The following is a 25,004-nucleotide window of genomic DNA, read 5'->3' as shown; positions in this document are numbered from 1 at the left end:
CCTGTCCTCTGATTCCATCCAACAGTCTTTGCAAACAAAATTCTAGGGTGCTTATCTGTTTTTTTTTTGTTTGTTTTGTTTTTCTAGCTCTTCATAATAACTCATTTTTTCATATCCTGAATCTTCAGAAATAAATATCATAAAATGCATGTTACTGTGTGAGGGCTTACAGTCTGAAACCCAAGACTTCATAGTTAGATGGAAAGTTTATCCCTACTCCAACATCCCTTCATTTCTGATCAAAAAGCCTTTCAGTAAATTATAACACTTGTGTATAAAAAAAAAAACTGTTCAAAGACACTGTTACTAATTAGTCACAAGGTTTCAAAGTCATCTTCCATTACCTGGCTCCCTGGCTTATTTGGAAAACACCCCCTCCACCTTGGTAAGCTGTGCACCCCCAGGCTTCTAGCTGGACCTCATGGCTATGCTGAATGTATTCTGGTGTCAAGGTTAGGTTCAGACTCTCCAGGGATGTGAGGGAGTGAAGATGTTAATTATGCTTAAGAGGGGACTTCTTCCTGCACAGATTGGTCTCTATTGTATGTCTGGGATAAAGGGCTAAAGCACAGATTTATGTTCAGGAGCAGGAAGAATGCCGCAGAGGAAAGGACAGGATGGGAGGGCCTTCAAGACCACCTGTGTACACTCCCCCAGCTGCAGATGAGGGGCCATAGTTATCCCTGGTGACAGGTGGTAACTACCACCCACGCCTCCTGCGTCCACTCCCAGGGCATTGCCGTGAGCCTCTCCCTGGTTTTCCTCCTCATCAGAACCATCTTGGAATCAATGATTTAGAACTCTTTCAGTAACTTAATGAAAACTTTACATTTCAGAACAAAAACAACTTATCTTTAGTGTCTAGAGACACAAAATTCTGTAACTATTCATAAGAAAACAGAAGTGGGGATTGTCTAAAAGAAACTGTGGGTAACATTTGCAGAGAACTAGTTCCGGGTTAATGTGTAACTCACTGGGTCCCTGTTCCTTTCCAAAGGTGACATTGCAGGGTTGAATGAATGGTCTTACTCACCTTTGCATCATTGGAATAGGCTCATTCATACTTCCTTGCCCCAGCTCTCTGAGGGTCAGCCTCCCCCTGTGTCTTGCCTCCAGGGTTTTCAGTGCACCTACCACCCACTATCAGCACCTTGACCTCTGTCTTGGCAGCTGGGAACACATCCAAGTCTTTTCTGTCATGAAATGGCCTTCCCTGGACCACATACCTCCTGCTGGCGGCCCCTCTCCCAGTAAGGTAATGAGGGAGGAAAATAGTTGAGTAAAGAGATCCACGCAGAGGAAGCAGCATACATGAAAATACTGTGATGGAAAGAATCTGATCCTCTGAAACGTGGAAGAGTCTACTGTGACCAGAGCACAGGGGGTGACAGGGAGATTGGGGAGAAGATGGGTGCAGAAAAGTAGGGAGAGGAAGTTAGGACCATCTGGCTGCGACTTCTGTCACCCCATGATCACCAGGGTTCATTCTGCTGATCTGGTTGGCTAGGCGAATGTCCCCTTCCTCCCTCAGCCTCCACATGCAACCCTCCTGGAACTGCATGCTTGGTCCAAGTGGACGACCTTCCCTGCTTTCAGGTCAAGGGCATGTAAGTGGCTGTGTTTCCCTGCCAGAACCTCCAAATATACTCTCAAGGTCCATTTGTAGGAGAACGTAGTGTACTCAAGTTTCCACGACTCCAGATACATCCAGATGAGGCACTGCAGGTACATTCTGACTCCCACAACTCCCCCAAAAAGGAGAGAGTCAGCTTATTACACACTACAGTCTTCAGACCCAGTAAGGGGTACAGATTTTTTTCTTAAGTGTAGTGGGGAAACCATTTATAATTGTAAGAAATTGGATGACATTGAATTACATTTATATTTCCAGAAGATCACTCTACCTGTTGGATGGAGAATGGATGGGAGGTAAGGAGTTTAGGCCCTGTTTTAGCATGAAAGTTTGATGTGCCTGCAAGATACCCAAGAAATGCCAAGTTGGCAGGAACCTGGAGGGGTCTGGATTGTGTAAGAGAGGACTGGGGATAGTTGGGATGTAAGCAAGGGGACAGAGAGAGAAGAAGACACAGGCCCAGGACTCCAGGATAGTGGTGCTGACATACCTGGGGAGGAGGACCCAGCAAAGATGATGCAGGAGCCATCAGAAGGCTAGCAGAATGCCAAGAGAACAGGTGTTTTGTTTCCCTTTTATCCTTGAGGTGGGGGGGATGCTTAGTATAGTTAGGATTGCTAGTATCACATTTGACAAGGTAGTGCCCACTGGAGTATTTTTAGAAAGACTCTTACTGTGTTGCTGGATTTTAGTTTTGGTGTTATTTTGGAAAGAAGGAAAACAGACTGCAGTGGCCGGGAATGCAGGATACAGAGGACCAGGGACAAGTTGTGCTCAGAGGCGGACAGGCAGTGCCTGGAAAGAGGGAGGTGGGAGAGACACACTCTGGTCACCACTGCTGGGTAACCTGGGAGAGAAGAAGGTGTCTGAGACAAGATGGCAAATAGGAGGAGCAGGACCCTCGGGGGGTGGGGTGTGCAGAACAGAACCAGAACACAGGAGAAGCACAGATGTCCATGGAGGCCCTGCCATGTTCCTTTCTGGAGTGAAGCAGTGGCTGTTACATAAGCCCATGGCTGCCACCTTCATCCAGCCAGTTGGTGCCATCGGTTTCAAGATGTTCTCCCCGGCCGTCTGTAATAACCTGACTAGCAATGTGTAGACACTCCCAGATTCCTTTCCTCAGCTCATTTGCATTTGCATTTTCCCTCTCATTTGTACTATATGGAAATGTTTATGCTGGAATGAGAGATGGCTAGTTACAACAGAAGTAAAAGTTCTGTTGTATATTCATGCTACAGAGAGTTGGAGAAATATTTATTTTCATCAAAGGCACAGGATGACCAGAAAGCAATTTTCTCTCACACGCTATCTCTGTGAATCAGAGTATTAGAACCAGGAAGTACCTGAAGGGTTCTCTAGCCTAATGCCCAAATTGTACAGATGGGGACACTGAGGACTAAAGAAATCACAGAAATTCTCTGAGGTTAAATTTCCCAAGGCAGGGAATTAGTCAGTGGTAGCACAAGAACTTACAACTGGGAGACAAGATGTTCACCTTAGTGCATTTTTTATTACACCAATTTGCTTACTTGAGGCAGATCTTATAAATGACTCCCACCAGCCCACTTATAGTAGGCCTAAGGAAAGAAGGTACCTTCTCATGTTGAAGTAGCCTTTACTAAACACTATTCTCCTGTCCCCACCACCCCCTCAAATTCCAGCTGAAGATTCCTGCTTTAGCTCCTTGGCCATGTGCAGGGATTTTCTTGGTCTTTTCCCTTATCTTCAGGACCAGTGGTAAGAAGGTTACCCACTGGACCAGGGAGTACCTGGGGCAGAACCAGCTGGATGCACAGGGTAGGGGGCTGGGTCAGATGTGATATGAGGCCAGGTCCCTGAGGTAAAGAGAAGGTAGAACAAAGTGGTATGCCCTCTAAGTAATGAGATCCAGAGCCTTGGTGATATCAGACATTGAGTTGGAAAGGACAGCGAAAATAGAAACATCTGAACATATACCCAGGCCTAAATCGTAGATAGTCCCAAGGCTGAGGTCCTCCTGGCAGGGCTGCCAATCAAATAGCCCCTGTGAACCATGCCCAATTGTTCATTTAAAATCTGTGTGGTTGGAGAAAGACAGATACCATATGTTTTCACTCTTGTGTGGATCCTGAGAAACTTAACAGAAACCCATGGGGGAGGGGAAGGAAAAAAAAAAGAGGTTGCAGTGGGAGAGAGCCAAAGCATAAGAGACTCTTAAAAACTGAGAACAAACTGAGGGTTGATGGGGGTGGGAGGGAGGGGAGGGTGGGTGGTGGGTATCGAGGAGGGCACCTTTTGGGACGAGCACTGGGTGTTGTATGGAAACCAATTTGACGATAAATTTCATATATTGAAAATAAATAAATAAATAAATAAATAAATAAATAAATAAAAAGGAAGTGAGGTAGCAAAGGTGAAAAAAAAAAATAAAATCTGTGTGGTTGATGGAGCTAATGTGCAGAGGGTAGCCAGAAGACCACCAGCCTTACCCTGACTCCTCACAGGGAAAGTGCCTTTAGGTCCTGCCCAGGCTCATTCATGATGAGCAGCAGATGTGCCCACAGGAGTCTAGCTCCACTAGAAAAGGAATTATTAATCCAGAGGTCAGAGAAGAAGGGGGAGAAATGGCTTATATCTGGCATCAAATTACTAGAAATGACACTTTGTTCCTCAAGAGCCACTGACACCTGGTCCTGCCCAAGGGCCAGATGCAAGCATTAGTTTTTCTAATTATTTCCCAAATCTTTGCCATATTACAAACTCATGATTTTGCTTCCCTAGTGATACCCTAACACAAATAACAGGAGCACTACATGCGATAAAATCAATAAAATTTCACTGAGTGCAGTAGGTGAGATGCTTTGGAGCCCAGCAACAGTCTCCTAAGGACAGTAGATACTTGGTACCTGGTACCAGGCCAGGTACCTGGTTTTCAAAGTAACCCTCTGAGTATCCCAAGGGAAATGTGATCTTAAAAAGAGACGGGAGGAAGACGGCCAGCAAGCAACCTAAGCTGGGCCCAACTGCAGTTCAAGGTGGCAGAGCCCAAGTCTCTCCCAGGAGAAAACCTTTCTCTTGAGACCGCCATGCTATCAGGGCTGCTTCCTCCTCAGAAAGATCTTCCTCCTTCTTCAGGGATTCCAATTCAGCACAGGCTATCTTGCAGGAAACTATGCAGTCACTTAAAATCATGTTTAAACAGCCGTTCATAGGAAAAGATCCATCCATACATTAGAGTCACACACGTTTAAACTACAGTATTTTAATTTGAGTGTACAAAAATGTCTTCGTGAAAGCCCTCTTCAAATTTTCAATTTTCTTTTTCGTGTGTGCTGTACTCACAATGCCTCATCTGTTAATTGCAGGTTTAGGGTCATGATGTAGAACAAGGAATTGACGACTGCTTCTCCATGATGTTCATGCACTATTCCCACCTCTTCCCAGCTGACAACTGTTAAACTGTTACCTTCTTTTAATTCAGCAGCATCTCACCTTGATCTAGTTTTACAAAGCTCTAAACTTAGTTTTCTGGGAGATAGTGATGCTATTTCCACTTTCATCTTTTATTGTTTTGTAGCCTCTTTACTTAAGTCGTGTCAGTATAAAGCATCTGGCATAAACAGGCTTGGGGACAAACTACTGGCCTTTGGTGATCACACAGCTCACATGTCAGCTGAAGTGTAGCAGGGACTATTGAGTTGCCCCCAAGCTCAAAACTGCATGTGCTGTAGGCATCCTGTGGTTACTGTGGGGATAGAGAATACCCTCTGACCCAAAAATCTATTCAGTGGGGCAGTTAGGGGCCCTTCTCCTGGATGCCATCTTCCTGTGATGTTCTGGCCCTGATTCTCTTCATGACATTCTTAATCACATTTGGGAAAAAAGATATTAGCGAGTGGCATTCAGAACTGAAGCACGTACTGAGAGGCACGCCGAGGTTTTATCTGGCTCTGTGGTCAGACGCATCTGCTCATGGAAGAAACTTCTATGGAAGTGAAAGCCTCGAGCCCAACAACCTGAGTGGGTCAGAGGTCTGTCCTCAGGCACTAGGCCTTGACTACTGGGCCGGGGACAAAAGGACAACAGGAGACAGTGCCCAGGAACAAAGTCAATCCAGTTCCAGTGAGGGCAGTGAGGTTGAGGCATGCATTTACACAGGTGGACACAAGGTCAGGCTGAGGATGACAGAAGTCAGGGGACACATTCGACTTCAGGCAGAGGACAGAATGCAGAGGCCACATCCAGATCTGGGCTTTACGCTTCACCCATTAGGAGACCGTGGTGTTACCCTTTGTGAGTTCAGAGGGGGGCTCTTCAGCACACCAGTTGGGTTTGGATGTGTATGTTATGTTACACAATGGGTTTCTTTAGTCCACAGGTATTATGCTGCTTCCACTGCTGAAATTAGAGACACAGAAAGCAAAGATTACTGCCTGCTGATTGGAGAAAGCAAAGTTTACTGTCCTTCCAACTGGATTTATTATTACCTGTCTTGGAGCACACAGAGGTGCACTCACCACTGAATTCTTCTCTCTGAGCTGTGGAGGCTGCCAAAAGCCCAGTGTCTACACAAACTGGAACGTGATTGCTACAACACCTCCCCTCATGTCTCTGGTACAAATACAGCCTCCAACCATTACTTCTGGCAGGTTCACACTCAATCTTCCTGCCCGCAAAAGGTAGGTAGTTGAAATTTGGATTGTCGTGTTAATGTTCACTTACTTAAATAACAATATATATGCTATTGTTAATGCCAGGGCACAAAAATTTGCTTTAGACCCAGAAATCCACCAGTGCAGCAAAGCCTGTCACAAGTCAGGCCATTTGTGAAGTGACTATTCAGGGCAGCTTGCTCGTAATCAGCTGGCATCTCCAATGTAGAGTAAGGGTTGGTTGTTTCTCTGTGTTTGGTTCATTGCTTTTTTTTTTTCTTAAACATTCATGATTGTTAGAAAGAAAACTTGTGGTAAAAAGAACACTGTTTATTTTTGGATTGACATTTCAGATATATATTTCTATATGCAGATGCCAATTTACGATTATTCTAAGAGGCATCAAAAATATAATTCTGAAAACTTAGAAGAACTAAACTCAGCTTATAAAATAATCAAGTAACTACATTTTATCATAACTGAAACTAAAGTAAATACTCCAATAAGAAATAGGTTAGTTGGTTAATTTTAAATTCAACTGGCTTTAGTTTGTGAGGTCATGGTGCAATATTGTGTTCTGAGCGTTTTCTGAAAAGGCCCTTAAAAGAAACATCCAGCCCGAGGAAGCATGATGAGCAAGAAAGAGATTGAAATCATCCTGGTGTAGCATGCCCAAAAAACACCCAAAATATGTCATTTTAAAGGAAGAAAAATTCCTTAGACTTAGGGCACTATGATTTTTAAAATTAGTTTCATGATAAGAGTTTAATAATATCAACACTTTATAACTATTAAGTGAATTTGACTCCCTTGAATGACCTAATTAGTGAGCTAGTGGAAATTGGTCATGGGAAAATTTAGCCTGAAAGCCTGAGGTTCAAAATACTATCTTATTTTCTGGCAAAGAACTACATTGCAGAACCTCATGCCCACAAATGATCAATTTTCAACCTAAACATGTAACCTCCATATGAGCTAGTCAAGTACCACCCAAACACCAAAACAGCATCTTTTCATTTCAGATTTTGATTTTTGTCCACTATTTCTGATATAATAAATGGTCTGAATCAAGAACCTTTACTCCCCTAACAAAGTCTTGGGTGCTCACATTCATCTGAAGTGAATAAATATTTGGTGTTTGTCCTGCTCCTCAGTTTTATGATCTGTAAACAATTTCTGTGAAGGCTCCCATTCCAGAGGAGAAAAGGTGCCCTCTGTAGATTTTCTGACAGTTTTAGACCCAGATAGCATCATATAAAAAGAGAGAACCATCTTAGTCAGAGGACCTGGAGGAGAGCTGAAGAATCTTTCCCAAAACAAAAGGTACCTCACCAGTTCCTCAGAGCACTGATTTTGATCATTTTTTACTCATGATTGTACAATATGCCCATTTATGAGGTGAATGCTCCTTTTATTTGGGGAGTTCATGTATGACTCTTTAGATCATCTTCTCATACCTGGAGTAAAGGCAGTATGCCTTTCCTTTCTTTCCTTTGTTTTAGACCAAGCATTAGCATAGTTTGTTAGTGGCTGTGTCCATCAGAGAGGGCCAGTTAGTTCCTACGTCAATAGCAGGCGTTAGGTGCTTGCACTTTTGAGTGCTGTCTGTGAGGCTGTACTCCGTTGTTTCAGTTCATGGGGTTCTGAGTCACTCCCCTACCTGTCATGGCCTTCATGACATCACCCTGTCTCAACCGTAACGTGCTCATCAAAAGCTCTATGGCTCTGTCTTCATCTTGGGTTAGCAGAGCTTAAAGACAAAAGTGTATAACATGCAAATAAAAATCTAAGTGGTGAAGGAACTAAATTTTCCGTTGAGAGTTGCCGTTAGTCTGTTTTTTTAAATCTTCACTTAGAAATAGAACTGAATTTGTTTTACCCACAAATGTCAGTTCCTTGTGTTATTTTATATTTATTAGCATAAGACACAAGGCTTCCTCTTCTCACCTTTGGGATGAAAAATGGAAAAATGTCCCAACAATTAGACCTCAGTGGAGTCTTATAGAAGTACTCAAGAAATTCCTAGCATGTCCTCCCTGGAGCTTCTAATTTAAATTCTCCTTCAGTTTCATCTTATCTCACTGGGATCTATTTGATAAATGTTGGGCACCTCTGCAGTGCCAGAGTATTCTCTGTGGTGTGTGTATCCAAAGCACACACACAGTGTACTTCTTGAGGCTACCCAGTGAAGGCATCTAGGAGGAATTTTGCCAGCCTAGGGCATTGTGACAAGGATTTGAACCTCACTTAAAGGGATGGGCTACTATAATTTAAGAGCTCAGAAGCAGTATTTCCTAAGACTGAGATCCTTATTTAATGCTAGGACAACTCAAAACAAGGCCTGCATCAGAAATTATTTAGAAAGTATTTGAGAAATGATTAATCAGCATTGTATACATCCCAGATTTCGGTCGTGTGTGTGTGTGTGTGTGTGTGTGTGTATTAAAAGAAAGGGATTAACTGATCTTATGAGCCATTTCTCCCATTTGTAATGGCACCAATGTGCATCACAAGCATTACTTTGTTATTATACTTTATTCTCATTTTTGTTCTGAAGTAGATAAAGGCTTTTGTTCCTATGTAGATAAGGACAGTGTCTCTTATTTTTCTCAGACGTATGGATGGTCTAATTCATTTTCTTGCATTGGTTATTAGCCAGAAAAAGGTAAATCCTCACTGGCATGTCTTTTACCCCACTTGGTGCTACTCAGATCACAATTAAAGTTAAATATATCAATGCTCAGAATAGGAACGTCTAAAAGGTTTAATGGTTTACTGAAATCAGGGCATATCTCTAAAGCTGCTTAGATATTTATGTTTATATAAAGGTGTTCTCAGCCTCAAGGAATGGGCTCAAATTTGCTGATGAGAGATGTCCATGGAGAAACAGACACTACGTGAATGAGCACCAGTTAAACTCAAGTTTTATCAGTTTCTTGGATATGGTGTATTTTAATTAAGACTTTCTAAAAAGTGGACCCTGTCTCTGGTCGCACTCAGTCTATATAGCCATTTGCACACCAGGCCTGTGGGCTCCCTGGCATCCTCTAGAGCAGTGAGCTCCATTTATCCCATCCTCTGCAATAGGACCGCTCATCCCCAGACTGAACTTTGATATCTCCTGTTTTGAGCTAGAGCTTGCAAGTGCTACTACAGTAGAGGAAACTCTGAGGCAAAGTTTGCAAAGTCAATAACGTTAAACAGTCTGAGTGTGGCAAGAGGAGACACAGGCTGATGAGGCCACAGGACCTGCCATATTAGGTGCCAAAGCTAGTGTTCCTTGATCCTCTACAGTGCTTCACTCAGCCCTGCTATTAGCTACAGCTATTGCAATCACCCGTTAGTAGGTGAGAAAAGGCAGGCTGCTGAGGTGAAGCTGCTGTGCTGTGGCCACACAGCTACTGACCCACAGAACCATGTTCAGATCAAGTCCCCCACACTCCAAATTGTGGGTGCTCGCCACAACCATGTACTGCTTCTAAGTCCAAAACGATAAAGGGAAATCAGTTCTGAAGGAAGAGGAAAGCTGCATTTGAAACACAGAGAGCACCATTTCCAAAAGCTCATAGGCATGGGATCTTTAGCACCTGTAGAGAGTGACGAATAACACAGTATACTTGGAAGCCAATGTGTAAAGTGACCTAAGATCAAACACTTGTTTGAACTGACTGTGGCACTGGTCTGACTCTCAGGATAAGACTGTAACCTGCTATGGAGCAGTATGCATGCATGTGGGTGCAGGCGTGTGCATGTGTGCATGTGAGTGCGTTCGTGTGCATGTGCGTGTGTGCATGTGTATGCAAGCATGTGAGTGTGCATGTGTACGTGTGCGTGTGTGTGTGTGTGTGCATGCATGTGTGTGCAGGCATGTGTGTGCATGTGCCTCTGTTCACCGAGGGCAAATGTGCCCTAAATGCAGACATGGAACAAGGATCCTGTTCCCCAAACAGGATCCCAGCTGCTGAGCTCCTTGCAGGGTCATTTAGGCAATGGTCATTTTATGATGGATAATTTCTAGTAGATGTTCAAGAAATACTGGATGCAGATTCCATCTTAACTTTCCTTCCTCCACATGCCTGCCCTCATCTTATCCCCAAGCTCAGTTGACAGAGGTGAAGGAAGAGAATTAAAATAAATAAGCAGAATAAGGAGATGGCTCTTCATGGACTCTGAGAGAAGCCCTGAAACAAGCCTGTGTCACCACACCCTTAAGTTAAATAGCCAAATCCACAAGAATAAGCTCTATCTGTCCCCACCCAACATTCTCAACCCAGTCCCATAGCACTCCCAGTCCCTGGGTGCCAAGATTTTCCTGTAGCTCCAGCTTTTAGCATGCTCTATTAGCATTAAAAAGAATTTATCTTTAATCAGGAGAGCCATGTCAGGTGGATGCAAATCACCTTCTTTGAACAGGGCTGCAACAAGCCCAGACTAGACCGAAATAATTAATGAGAGGCAGGTAAAATAATTAAGGAATAAAACACAGTTGGCAGTGGTGCCTCAGGGGCCATGTGTGCAGGTTGCCAACCCGGAAATAAAGGACTTTCAGACCTCAAGGAGTTGAAGTGGCCCCATTGCTTCTTAATCTGCTAATTTCCTGGTGAAATTGTAGGATTAGCATTTTCTACTTCTGTGGAGATCCCTCAGTGTGTGCAAGCAGGGTCTACACTGAGGTGGAATTTCAAATACCCTCAGCATCTTTTTTGTGTATATTTGCTACTTAGTTGGACACAGGCCGTGGAGGCTCCATTTGACTCTGCTGTGCGGGGCTGAAAACAGAAATACAAGTGCAGTGCACAACAGTATTCATATAAAGACTTGGAAAACACATGGATCCAGTTAAATTTCCATTGGTGGTGGAAGATTATGTCACAGTAGGCGACCAACTGCTCTGGTTTGCCCAGGACTGTCTTGGAAATTTGGGACGGTTGGTCACTCAGAAGGACACTGTCATTCTCAGAGCACAGGGTGCCCCTGACTTCACTGTGTGATTAGTTGATATGTCTTTTAAGTCTACATAATTTGTGAGTTTTCCCTCTATCTCCTGTTTCTGATAATTTGTATATTGATTTTTCTGATTCATCTTCATATTTTAAAAACAGAATTTCACAAAGAAATAAAAAGTAAAATAGTTAAATAATCAGTAAAATTTAAAATGGTATAGTTTTTTGGGGTGCCTAGGTGGCTTGGTGGCTTAAGCGTCTGACTCTTCATAATTTTGCAGTTTGTGAGTTCGAGCCCCACATCGGGCTCCACACTGACAATGAGGAGCCTGCTTGGGATTCTCTCTGTATCCTTCTCTCTCTGCTACCCCTTCTCTCTCTCTCTCTCTCTCTCTCTCTCAAAATAAATAAATAAACTTAAAAAATTTAAATGGCTTAGTTTCTTGTTAAAATAGTCTGGTAGTTCTTCAAAAAGCCAATCAGAATTACTATCTGACTCCTGATAGTTATTTTACTCCTATGTAAAATTAGTCAGTTTTACTCCTATGTAAAATTAGTCAGTTTTACTCCTATGTATATAACCAAGGTAACTGAAAACGTATGTCCACACAAAAACTTGTACATAAATGTTCATAGCAGTATTCATTCATAATAGCCAAAAAATGGAAACAACCCAAATGTCTATAAGCTGAGTGGATACATGAAATATACTGTATCCAATATAGTGGAATATTATTTAACCATAAAAAGGAATGAAGTAAGATCTGTGCTACAACAGGGATGAACTCTGAACACATTATGTAAGTGAAAGACACCAGACACAAAAGGCTACATATGACATGATTCCATTTATAGACATGGGATGTCCAGCAGAGGTAAATCTGTAGAGATTTTCAGACTAGCTCCAGACAGACCCTTGCTGATGGGACAGGAGCTGCTTCATGGGACAATGAGGATATTTTGGATTTAAGCAGTGGTGGTTGTACAACCTTGTGAATTATGAAATGTGCAAATGATGTGTTATGTGAATTATAGCTCAATTTAAAAATCAAGTACATTTTCCATAAATGAGGTTTATGAGTTTCCAGGTTAAAAAGACCTATCAAGGGCTCTTCAAAATGAGTGTCAAAGGAGTTTCACACTAAAGTACATTATTGTAAAATTGGAGAGCATTGGGGATAATGATCTTAACAACTTCAGCAAGGCAGAAGAAGAAGGTCACCTACAATCAAGAGTCTTGCACTGAATTTTTTCAATCACAATTCTAGATATAATAAGAAAATGGAACTTTGCCTCAATTTCTAAGCAATTGTATCTGTTTTTCTAAACCCAGCCAAACCATCAACCCGGTGTAAGACTAGAATAAAGGCATTCTTGGATAAGCACAGCATCTTTCCTCAGGAAGCTACTAGATGATGGGATCCCTTCAATAAAGTAAAAACTGAGAAACAAAAGAACATGAGTTCCCAACAGGTCACCCATGAAGGAGAGAGGTGGGGCATTATCAAGATGGTAATATAGGTCTTTGAAGCACCAATGGATAAAGGAAGGAGGCATTTGAACTGGAAGGAGGCATGCAAGGCACAGAGACAGAAACCGCCATGATGTTTTATGAGACAGGCAGGATATTGTTACAATGAATATCCCCAGGCCTGCCACCAGAAAATCTAGTTTGGTAAACCTGGATTAGAATCTAGATTCTGATACAGGTGATATAATAACACCTGTGGTTACAGGCATAAGCATTTGAATCACAGGGACCCAGATTTAAATCCAAATCCCCTCAGCGATTAAAGATATGATAACCTCAAACTGCTTAATCTCTCCAAAATGCCACTTGCTCAGGTCAAAAATGGGAATATGACTACATAGTTGTGTTATAAAGGGTAGTCTATGCAACGTTTTCACGAGTATAAAATAGTACATAGTACTAGCATCTAAAAAGTCTAAATAAAAAAACTAAGAACTGGTTCTTTGAAAACATAAATAAAATTGACAAACTTTTAGATAGACTAACTCAGAAAAAAGATGGACCAAAAAATAAAATTATTGCTGAAAAAGAAGATATAACAACTGCTGACATTACAGAGAAATACAAAGGAATTCCTAGGAGCAGAAATACAGAGAAATTCCTAGGAGCAGATAGATGCCAACAAATTGGATAACCTGGAGAAAATTTGATAAATTCCTAGAAACATACATCCTACCAAGACCATATCATAAAGATGTAGAAAACTTGAACAGATCAACAAGAAAGGAGACTGAGTCACTAATCAAAAATTTCCCAAGTAACACCCAAGGCCAGATGGTTTCACGGAAAAGTTTTACCAAACATTTAAAGAGAATCAATGTCAATCCTTCCCAAATACTGCCAAGAAAATGAAGAGGGCACTCATTTTTCGAGACCAACTTTACCCTGCTACCAAAGACATGTAAGACACTACAGGAGGCGTGAGTGAGTGAGATGTGGGGCTGGGCACTGCAGAGGTGAATGTGACCCAGGACAGGCAGAAATGAAGCAAACAACTCACACCCATCTTGTTTGTGGGTCAGTGTTTCTCTGTCCTTTCTACTTTCACTTTGATCAAAAACTAGAACTTTACCTGTTCAAGTGCCACTATAAATAAAGTAAAATTGCACCATAATGCAATAAATGGGATCCAAAAAATTCAGTTGTGTGAAATATGGGGTCTTGTCGTTATGGTAAGGTAAATGAAAACTACTTTGCTGTTGGTCCTTGCCTGCACAAAAAGCACAAGGGTAAAGATACTAAAACAAAAGTAAAGATATTTCCTATCCATCCCCCAATAAGACGAAGTCTCCAGCTGCCTCCATGTGAGCAGGTGGGCTGGATGGAGGGTGGCAGCCAGCAGTGCTAGATCCAAATTCTGCCACCACAGGAGCTTCTACTGCTTTTCACCCTTTGTGGTTGACAGAAGACTGGATGGATGGACGAGGTCTCAGTGACTCAGTTGAGTATCTGGGCTTCCTTCTATTTCATCTGAAAAATAGGGAACTGGACTGAGTTGTTCTACATTCCTCAAGAAAATCCCAATTTAGAAAGTACTTGAAAGTGGAACAGTGCTGACTGAGGGGCTGCAGGGAGCCCTCAACTGTGGCCAACGTGCCTCTGATAGGAACGGTGGCCTTTCCACAGCTGAACCTTGTTGCTCTGTGGTGTAGGCCACCGCCAGCCACTGCTACGTGTGATGGAAACATGCTTAAGCACCTGTTCTATTCTTCTTTAATTTTTAACTAATGTTTACTCATTACACAATAGCTTGCTTACGTCCACTGACCTTGTGAGAGCCAACTCCTCATGGGTAAGAACTGCATCCCATTCCCGGGAGCCTGTTGGCTGTGGATCCAGCATCAGGTTATGATGTGTGACTGGGGAGGGTTGTGCCAACAAGTTAACAACTTGCTGGATGAAGCTTGGAAGTGCCTTTCCCTTTTCTTTAGGCACTCCAAGGGCAGTGAGCTGTTTGTAACCCAGCAGGGGAACAGACAGGTGGGAGGGTCACTCTCCACTAACCCCAACTCCTTCCCTCCCCAGTGCAGGTCTCAGGAATGCCAGCTGGGCTGTAGGGCAGCCTAGAGTGACCCAAAGGGAAGATGTATTTGCTGAAGACATAATCACACATAGTGCACACAAGATCCTGTGAATGGAATTTCAGGGGCATCTGACCGTCTGTCCTAGGGGCAGGGAGGGGACCCAGCTGTGTTCACCATGCCTTCTGCTAAGCACACACCTACAGTTTCCCTTGTAAGCTTTACAACATCATCACGAAGCACGTGGCATTGTCCTCATTTTCCGTGTAAGAATGCTGAGGCTGAGCTGTAGCAGGAAGGGGATTGTGGATGGAGGGCGTTCTTGTCTCAAAGCCCACACTTCTTCCTGTGTCATACTCTTATTTGGGATAAACATGTGAACATATAACCACATCAGCTTAGGCCATATATAACTAACTGATAAATAAATGGTCAGCAAGATTATAAGTGATTGAATGGTTTATATATAAGAATAATAACACACTGAAAGCATTATTACTATGATAAAGAAGAAATCATTTAAATGGATCACAGCATAGGATTAAATTGAGTATCTAGCCATGGAAATTGCTGATGTACAGATATATTAAATGCATGTAAATGTTCATGATCTAATGTTCACGAGTGGAAAAAAAAAGAGGATTTGTAATTTTATTAGTAGTGTGATTTTACATTTCTATGTATGATTAAAAAAAACAGGAATGATACTTTACCAAATTTTAGTGGTGATAATTTTTTAATAACTCTTTTTCTATATATCAAAGGCCCTCTAAAGAGAACGTGTACTGTTACGATAGGAAGTTGCTGTTTAGAGAGATTCTGAAATACAGCCTAAATTCTGAGATTGGGGGAAGGAGTGGACATCCCTGACAAGCAGCCACGTGGAGGAGGCGTGGCCTGGATCATCATAGACTCGTGTGTTTTGGGACTGCTGGGCCCTTTGCTTCCTAAGCATGTTCCTCTCTCAACAAAGCTGCCCAACAGAAAAGAAGTCTGAGACACATGAAAAAGTTCTAATGGGTCAGGTGTAATCAACGACTGGGCTGCTTTCAGGGCCCTATTTCTCTCATGGGGTCGGTAGCATCACCTGTTGTAAAGCTGGCCTGTGTCTTTTCACATTAAGGGGCAGGCGGAGTCCCACAGTTAGCACAGAGAGCGGAAGTGGAACAACAATGGTCCCCGCCCAGCCTCCCAGGCAGTTCTGGTTGGGAGTAAGTGGCCAGGCTTCACTCTGTGGAAAATAGGCCCCAAAGTGAGACCAATCCCCTCTGCGGGAAAATGCTCTCTTCTCAGGTGAGAGGTAGCCCACTCTGAAGAGGAAGATACGTGAGGCCTTCACGAAAGAACAATGCAGGCAAGCTGACTCGGCCTCATGCAGGAGGTTGCAGGGCCCAGGCCTTCACAGAGCTTGAAAATAGCCACCAGGAAGCCCAGAGCCAGCCTGACCCAGGGGAGTCCCACAGAGTGCAGGGCAGGGAGTCCCGGGCCCCTGGCTCATGCGGTGTTTGGGGACTCACCACCTCACAGCCCCGATTAGCTCATCTGCGTCCTTGGTCCTTCTTATCATCCACCCCGTCACGATCCTGGAGTCCACCCTCACCAGGTGACACTCCCTGCACATTTACAGGCTTGTAGAAGTGGTGTGTGTGAACTGGATGGAGAGATGTTCCACACGCTCCTCCAAGTGTGAGATGTGGCGGTCCTGCCCGGTGTGCTGACAGCTCGCCATCTGCGGTGCCCGTGGGATGTATCACAGGTGGAGTCCGTTTCAAAATCTTCCGTTTGTCATCATTAGTTAGCTGATGCTTATCTATGATAGAAGATACATTGACTTTTTTTCCAAAATGGAGAAATACATTAAAGGACTCTTAGAGACACAGACTTCTCAATTTCATTACCTTAAAATCACTAAATGATAGCAAAAAAATTAAGCCAGCACATAAAATACATTCTTTTCTCTTGGCACTATACTATATTTTGGCTCGAAATGTTTGTAAATTGATCGTGCGTCTTGCCAAGATGAACAGGAAGTTTATTCATTTAAGTTAGTTAAAAATTAGATAACAGTAGATTTTAAAAGTAGTGGAGGTGCATCGTTTGTTTTGTTTTGGTATTTAATTCGTTCATGCCTACTAGGTGCCAGTCCAGTGCAGGTGGTGCAGACACGGGGTGGGGGGGGGGTGCAGTCTCACCTGTGTGCATCACCTGCAACCCTGCTCTAGAAGTGAGCCACTCTTTTCCCAACACCCAGCACCCAGAACAGCACCTGGAACCCAGAAACTGACCCACAGTGTTCTAGAGTGAACACAAGTGTTCCTGCCCCCAACGGATTCAAAGCCTGGTACAAATGTGACAAGGAAAAAAGCAAAACAAAACTATTGTGAATCCCCATTATCTTCTGAGATTGTATTCCAATGCAGGGCTGGAGAATCTGAACAAAAGTGATTACCTATGCCTTTGGGGACTCATGACAGCTGAGTCATTCCTGGGTATGCACAGCCACCTGCCAGCCAGTCACACATGCGCTACACAAACCTGTGCGTGGTGGCGGTGTTGTGGGATCAAGCCACCATGTCCTACCCAAGAAAAGTACAAGGAGCTGCAGCAGCTCCGAAGGCCTGGCTCCCACAAGGGAGCTAGGAATGGCTGTGGGCCTGGCAGGGCGGAGACTCAGCCACTGTCAGCCTGAAAACCACACATATGCTGCTGCTGCAGAACCACCTTCCTCCAGCATGTAGACCCCCACCTTCCAAAGTCCACAGACCACAGAAACTGAAGTCCTTTTTAGTGTTGGCTGTGTAACTGATGATTTTTCAGAAATGAGTTGTAAACATATGGTCATGTATTCAAAGTATCAGCAAAATACTATAAGAGTGTTCTCACCTCAGCACCTCACGTGCTGCAGATGTGTAAATTGTTGTAAATAAGCTCATGGAGGCCACAGTGCTTGTCCAGAAGGAGATGCCCTCCCAAGCCCCCGTCTTACATCTGGAAGATAATGTGAAAATTAGAGAGGGAAGGAGAGAGACAGAAACAGAGGCAGAGACAGAGACAGAGACACAGAGGGAGAGAGGGTTTAGAACTCAGGTCTGCTGCTGCTGCCTCACTGTCCACACTGCACCAGGCTGTATTGTCACCTGTGTGACCTGAGTGATGGAGATGTCGGCTGGGAAACGCCACGTCTAAAAAATGGAGAATGGAGGGAAAAACAGTTTTCAGGTAGGAGACCTTGGTCATTAGCTAGGGTGGGGCTGGAAGGGGGAGTGCATGTCTTTCCAATTTACCAGTTTGTAACATGAGACATTAAAGATTGTGGCAAACTTTTTTTTTAAATTTCTTTTGCACAAAAATTCTTAAAAAAACCCAACCCTCTCATCTAAGCTGCCATCAACATTAGCTATGACCTTAATACTTTGAGAAAAAAATTGAAAATGAATTATGTGAACCAGTAATTTCAAAAGTAAGACTTAGATAAATAGTGTCATTCTGCATTTATAGCAAAAGCATTGCTTATGTGGGCAGAATTCTTGTCTCTCAGTGAGTGAATAGAACTGCTTATTATGCTTTCAGGAGAGGAGCTGGTTGTATTTCTGGAGGTAGGACAACATACTCCTGAAGGATCCTGGTAGAGCAGTTAAATTCCACAAACCACAGGAATCATGGCTTCTTTACCCCAGATCAAAACATGTGAGTCAACTCTCTTGATCCCACTCAGGTACTTTTTTTCAGAATTTCCAAGTATAAAAGCCTGGAAAAATTATGATGTACATAACTTAGAGAATGTTTCTCTTCAAAGGATGGTCTCAGTGTCTATAGGCACGTGAGGACGAGCATTCCTGTGGGAGGCACTGATGAAATGTGCCTGTCAACAGTTAGCACCTATGCCTCAGTGACATTGTCACCAAATCTGAAAGCTCCCTTCCATCTAATCTTATCCACAGAGCTGGCATTTAACAAGGGCCTCTATGTGCCAGGTTCTAGAAAGTGGCATGCTATGTGTTATTTTGTTCAGCAAATACAACAGACAACAACTGGAAGGAAGGGTGTTAGTCATGATGAGTCTCAAACTGAGGGACACTGAGTGACCTCCCAAGATGACAACAGCTGAGGGAAGAGTCACAGTTTATATCCGGGTCTGAATAACTGCCGAATGCAGAAATGAACTAGTGGGAATATCTTATGTTCAAGAGCTTACACAGCCATTTATTCTCTTCATGTTAAGGGAACTTCATGCTCAGGACAGTCTTCATGTAATTTTAAGCTGTGAATACTTTAGAGGAGCGGCTGGTTCCGGCTGCCTCATGTCTACACAGAGCCTACTCATCAGACGGGTCAAGTCTGGAGAGGAGGCAAGCAGACATAAAGAAGTGCAGTGAGCACCCTGGCTGCTCTGGGAGACCTTGGGGGTGAAGGGAAGACAGACATGTCTGAAGTGGGGGGGCATGGGCTGCGTCTGCAGCATGAAGAAGGAACTTAACGTGGAGCAAGAAGGTCTTTGTTGGAAAACTGCAACATCCAGAGCGGGTAGAGCTTCTAGCACATTCCATCATGTGGCTAGACAGGAAGCAGCGGAAGTAGAGGAGGACAGATATGGAGGTTGGGTTAACGGATGGGAGCCCTTGCCCATCCAGGTGAAGAGATTGGATTTTATCCAGAAAGCACTATGCAGCCTTCTCCTCAAAGGAGTGACATAATATTTTTCTTTTACGACAAGAGTCAACCCAGAATTTCTGTAAAGGACTAAACAGAAAATATTGAGAGTTCTGCGGTCTCTCTGACCACTACTCCACACTTACATTGTGGCTTGAAAGCAGCCACAGAGCATAGATAACTAAGGGGTGTGGCTCTGGTCCAACCACACTTTACTTACAGGAAAGAGGTGGTGGTCACACTTGGCCCACGGGTCGTAGTTTCCAGTACTTAAGATTTGCAGCATGATGGATGATGGGTGAGAAATCTCCTGACTTAAGGTGGTAGAGTGGGCATACACTGGGATCTACCCTGCCTGACCCCTGCCCCTAAAACCCTGAAAGTGAAAGGAAAAAAGAAAGAGAGAGAGAAGGTGTTGGCGAGAGATAGAGAATGCGTAGTTGTGCATTCTCTCAATAAGAAAGGGACAACCTCATGGACCACCAACAAAGTAAGATGCTAAAAGAAGGAAGCAGGCAAGATGTAGACATGATTTCTTCCCGGGCACAAATCACATATAAAGGCACACATCATGGCACTTTCTCCTTGCGGCTTTCCTTCTGTTTTCAGTGGTGATGGTGGGCGGAGGGCGGGTGGGTGGGTCAAGTTCACCAAATCATTCAACTGTTTCTTACTTTTTCACCCTCTTCCCTGCTTTTTGGACATGGCAGCTTTTGTCACTTCAAGAACTGAGAGTTTCATTTTCTTAAGTAAAGATTTATAGTAAACTTCCAATTGTAAATGTAACTGATTTGAAAGTTTGTGAAAGGGACAGAGGAACCACTGTCCAGTCTTTCTCCTGCAGCTTGCACATGGCACGCAAAGCTGCACAAAGCACTGTCTTGCGGTCCGAACCCTGACCCACCCCCCGTGCACCTGGCCATCCCTTCTGGGTGCTTTCCTCTGGACATGAGGGTTATATTGGCTGTTTCTTGTTTTAATCTCAGTGAGATGGAGAAAACATATTTACAAAACAGCTACCGTCAAAATGCTTCTATTTCCAGTGTCTTTTTTGTTTATAGCAAAATTACATTACACATTTTCTTTCTTTCAAAAACATGTATCTATAACTTTATTTAACATTTAGGGTCGAAACATAGTAACATTCTCTTTCATCTTAGTGTTACTTCTCTGGTGTTATTTTGTTTCCAAAAGCCCATCTTAATCATTCTTAGATTCTTAAGGAAATGTGTTCCTTTCAGTAAAAAGAACTTAATTTACTTGAGAATTATGAGAATGCTAGTTATAATTATGAGAATGTTTATTTTTTTTAAAAAATGAGTTCTTGAAATTGAATAAGTAACATTTCTTTTTAAGATTGGGTATTTGTAGATGTGAATTATGTTCTGAGGGAGAAAGACTAGTCTCTTCTCTACCCATTAAAGTCAGAAAACTGAGAGCCCCACTCATAGATAATGTAGCTTTGACCTTTGGTTAGGCCCATAGCACAGGCTGCGTAAAAGAAGATCGTTGAGGAATAAAGTGACAGCTTGGAAATGACAGCTTACTCCAACTGGGTTTCTCAACAAACTTCTATCCAGGAGTGGAGTCTCAGACTTCTTAGAGAATCCGGTGGCTTCTGGAAACCCAGGTCTTCTTTCTTCTGTGACATTCACAATCCAAACATATGAAGATGAGGTACAGTCAGGGACAACCCGTCACGACTGAAAGCCATTTGAGAGATCTGTTCCAGTTCTGACTCTAGATCTCTTTATTGTTGTTGTTATTATTGAATATTTTTAACTTGGAATCAATTTATTATGAATTCTGGCATTCTTTTGGTTGACACATGTTCAAATCTGTGCTGTTCTTTCCCCTGACTTATTGTCAGATCAGTTGTAGCTTATGGCTCAGCTTTAGTTTCTGTCTTCATTACAATGGATCTGAAAACATTACTGTTCATGTCAGGGACTGGATGCCACCTCTACTCCTCTGTCTTCCCAGGTCTCTGAGCGGACTTTCTCCAGTAACCTTCTCCCGCCTGTGTGGAGGTACACACCTCCCCCCACCTTGCCCTCCAGACATGTTTTAGCACCTCCTAAACTGTCATCTCAAGACAATGGAGTTTTTATGATCCTTTATAGCAGAGGTTTATCTGGTGCACCTATGACTCACTAAATCACACCAAGTAAAGGGAGCAAGCCAACAGGTCAAGCCCTACATACTACCAACGTTACAGAAAAGCTGCACGGAACAACCCCTGGCAAGGATGAATCATTTTGATGCTGAACATGCATGCTCAAGCACAGTCTTTGGCCTCAGATCCACTAGTAACTAGACTCCACGAATTTATGAGGATCACTGAATTTTTGGTCTATAAAGAGCAAAATATGTTTACCTAAAACACTGAGAAGACAATGAGGGTTAGGGGTGAGGGTGAGGGTGAGGGGGAAGGTGAAGGGGAGGGGGAGGGTTTAGGATTAGGGTGAGAATTAGTGTCAGGGTGAGGATGAGGGTAAGGGTTAGGGTGGTTAGGGTTAGGGTTAGGGTTAGGGTAAGGGTTAGGGTTAGGGTTAGGGTTAGGTCTCAGGAGGCTCCAGGCACTGAACCCAGAGCAGAGAAATTGTCTCCATGAAAGGCTGAGTGGAGGAAACAACAGAGGGTGCCGGTCAGGATTAGTCTTTGGGTTCCAAGGCCCGACTAATGTATGGGCCATCCTTCGGGAAGACATCATGGATCCTCCAGTAGCACTGCATACATGTTTTGGAAATCACATAGTGATATTCCACGTTCCATGCCGAGTATTTTCGTACCGATTATTAAACCTGTGTGCGTGGTGTTTTCAGACTTTTGTATTAGGTCCTCATTGGGAGAGAGCCTTAGCTAGGGTTTGGTTTGGGTCCAGGGACGTCGCCAGGGCCAAAGCGACTCCGGTCTTCTGATATCTCTCCAGGGCTGAAGTGAGGTCCCACGCAATGGTGAGGCACAAGTGTAGGGGTAGGTTGGAGACAGGGTTGGGATTCGTTTGAGGGTCCTGGTTACTGTTAGTTTTAGTGTTAGGGTTAGGTCCCAGGAGGCTCCAGGGGCTGAACCTGGAGTTTTTTCCCGAAGGTTTGAGTTGTGGGCAAAAGGGAGGCTTCTGGCCAGGGTATGTCTTTGGTTTCCAAGCTACAAAATTGTATGGGCCACTGTTCCGGGAGGCCTCAGGAATCCCCTCAGGCAGCTGCAGTTGGTCTGGGAAATGACATGGTGAGCTTCCAGGTTTTAGGCGTAGTGATCTTGCACTGCTTATTGACCACAGACACGTGGTGTTGTCAGATGTTGGTATTGGGTCCCCATGGGGGGAGACCGTTAGCTAGGGTTAGGGTTCGGTTCAGGGACGTCACCAGGGCCAAAGCGACTCCAGTCTCGTGATGTCCCTTTACGGCTGCAGTGTGTGTCCGTGTGATGGTGTGGGTCAAGTGTAGGGTTAGGATTCGAAATAGGGTTAGGATTCAGTTGAGGTTTCTGGTTAGGCGTTGGGTTAGTGTTAGGGTTAAGTCCCAGGAGGCTCCAGACGCTGAACCCACAGCAGTGCAGTTGTCTCCCCGAAGGTCTGAGTTGAGGGCACAAGGGAGGGTGCCAGTCAGGATTAGTCTTTGCCTTCCAATTCCACACAACTCTCTGGGCCACTGGTCGGGTAGGCCTCAGGAATCCTCTTGGGCCGCTGCAGCCGGGCTTTGGAAATGACATGGTGATGTTCCAGGTTCTGTATTGAGTTCAGAGTGATGGAGGATAGCATGCTGGAGGATAGCTGATGCAGTTGTCACTGTGGCTATGTGGGGGCATTTACAGAACCTTTCTGATATCAGGTTCGGTTGTCTGGGGTATATGCAGGAAATAGGATATGTTGAATGCAAGGGAAAGTCATCAGAAAACGTGTGTCCTCATGAGGTGAGTATCTTGTGTTTGTTAGCAAGAGAAACAGCTCCTCCTGTCTGAGGAAAATAGTCTTACCCCACCCCCAAGAACCCTCAAGAAAAGGTTTTGGTGGCTTCACCTGAGACAATACTGTCATGACTGGGAGCAGTGATCTTCAGGCTGCTCGTCTATCATCCGTCTTTACTTCTTGGAAATAGCGGATTTCCAGTTTACTCCAAACGGAGGTGTGGGATCATTTCCATGCATGATCAGGTGCCCATGCAGGGGAGTTGCAGGGGATTACCCCTTCGCACTGGTAGGAGACAGAGGCCTGAGTATGGGAGTGGGTTCAAAGAGTATTACACGAAAGAGTGTGACATATGATAGGCCAGACATGGATACATGGTTCTTCCTGAAGGAAATGTAATTAATGCGTTGCCTGGAGAACTGGGAATGGTCATAATAAAGACTCAATGGCTGCCTGCAGTCAACTAGGTTGAAATGCCAGAGTTTCCCTGACTTTCTCAGGGCAGGAAGACTCCAAAGTCTGAGGGACATGGGAATGGGGGCCTGTTGTGTGCGCACCTGCTCTTTTACCACAAACTTGGTGGCTTATGAGAACAAAATCATGTTCTCTCAGAGTTTTGGAGGCCAGGAACCTGAAATTTGCTTCACTGAGACTAAGGTGTCAGCAGGGCTGTACTCCCTTTGGAGACCACAGGGCTCCAGGGGACAGTGTATCCCTTCCCTCTGGCAGCTCCTGGTGGCCACCAACCTCCCTTGGCTTGTGACCACATCACCCCAGTCTGTCTCCATGGACACAGTGCCTCCTCTTTTGTCAAGTCTCCCTTTGCCTCTCTAAGGATGCTCGTGATTCCATCTACGGCTCACTCAGACAACCCAGGACTCAAGATCCTTAACTAGATGCCATCAATGGGAGTTAGATTCCAGGTATTAGGACTTGCTTTCTTTGAGGCCCATTGCCCAGCCTAGTACAATGTGTCCTTCCATAGGGAGACAGCCAAACCATGCTATCCCCATGTGGTGGGGTGATCACAGGTGAGCAGTGCCAGGGCACGCACTGCTGACAGACACTGCAGCAGGACTGAATCTCCGGAGAATTATGCCCAGAGGGGAAAAGCAAATCCTAAAAAGTCACATGCTTTTTGATTTGATTTGTATAATATTCTCGAGGCGACAAAATCATAGATATGGAGAGCAGATGAGGGATTGCCAGGCATCACAGAGGTGATGGGTGCAGGAAGGAGGTGGGAATGTCTGCTGTAAGAGGACAACATGGGAGTCCCTATGGAGGGCTCGATGCTCTGTTTCTTGTGTGCATCAGTATTGAAATGCTGGCCATGATCTTGTTCTACAGGCAGAGAGAACATAGGGCATCTTTATCGTGTTTCCCAATCACAGACAGTCCCAGCAACCTCACAGCTGCCCACCTTGGTACATCTATCCCCACAGCTCTGGCTGGTGTCCCTTTACCACAGTTGAGTCATGTTCCTAAGGGAGGAAGCCATCTCTCATTAACATGCCTCCCACACCGCTTCCCTCTCTCCTGCACACCGGGGGTTTCCTAGGGACCTGGCCATCCTTTGCACCTGCAGCTGTTTCTCCCAGCCCACGGGGAGCAATCACTTCCCATCCAGCTCCACCTGTTTTGTCTTCCTACGCCTAGCATTGCACGTGCCGGCGCCTTCAGAC

The sequence above is a fragment of the Panthera onca genome, chromosome A3 (genome assembly GCF_046562875.1).
Source record: "Panthera onca isolate mPanOnc1 chromosome A3, mPanOnc1 haplotype 2, whole genome shotgun sequence".
Classification (NCBI taxonomy): domain Eukaryota; kingdom Metazoa; phylum Chordata; class Mammalia; order Carnivora; family Felidae; genus Panthera; species Panthera onca.
Note: the sequence above shows the minus strand (reverse complement) of the source record.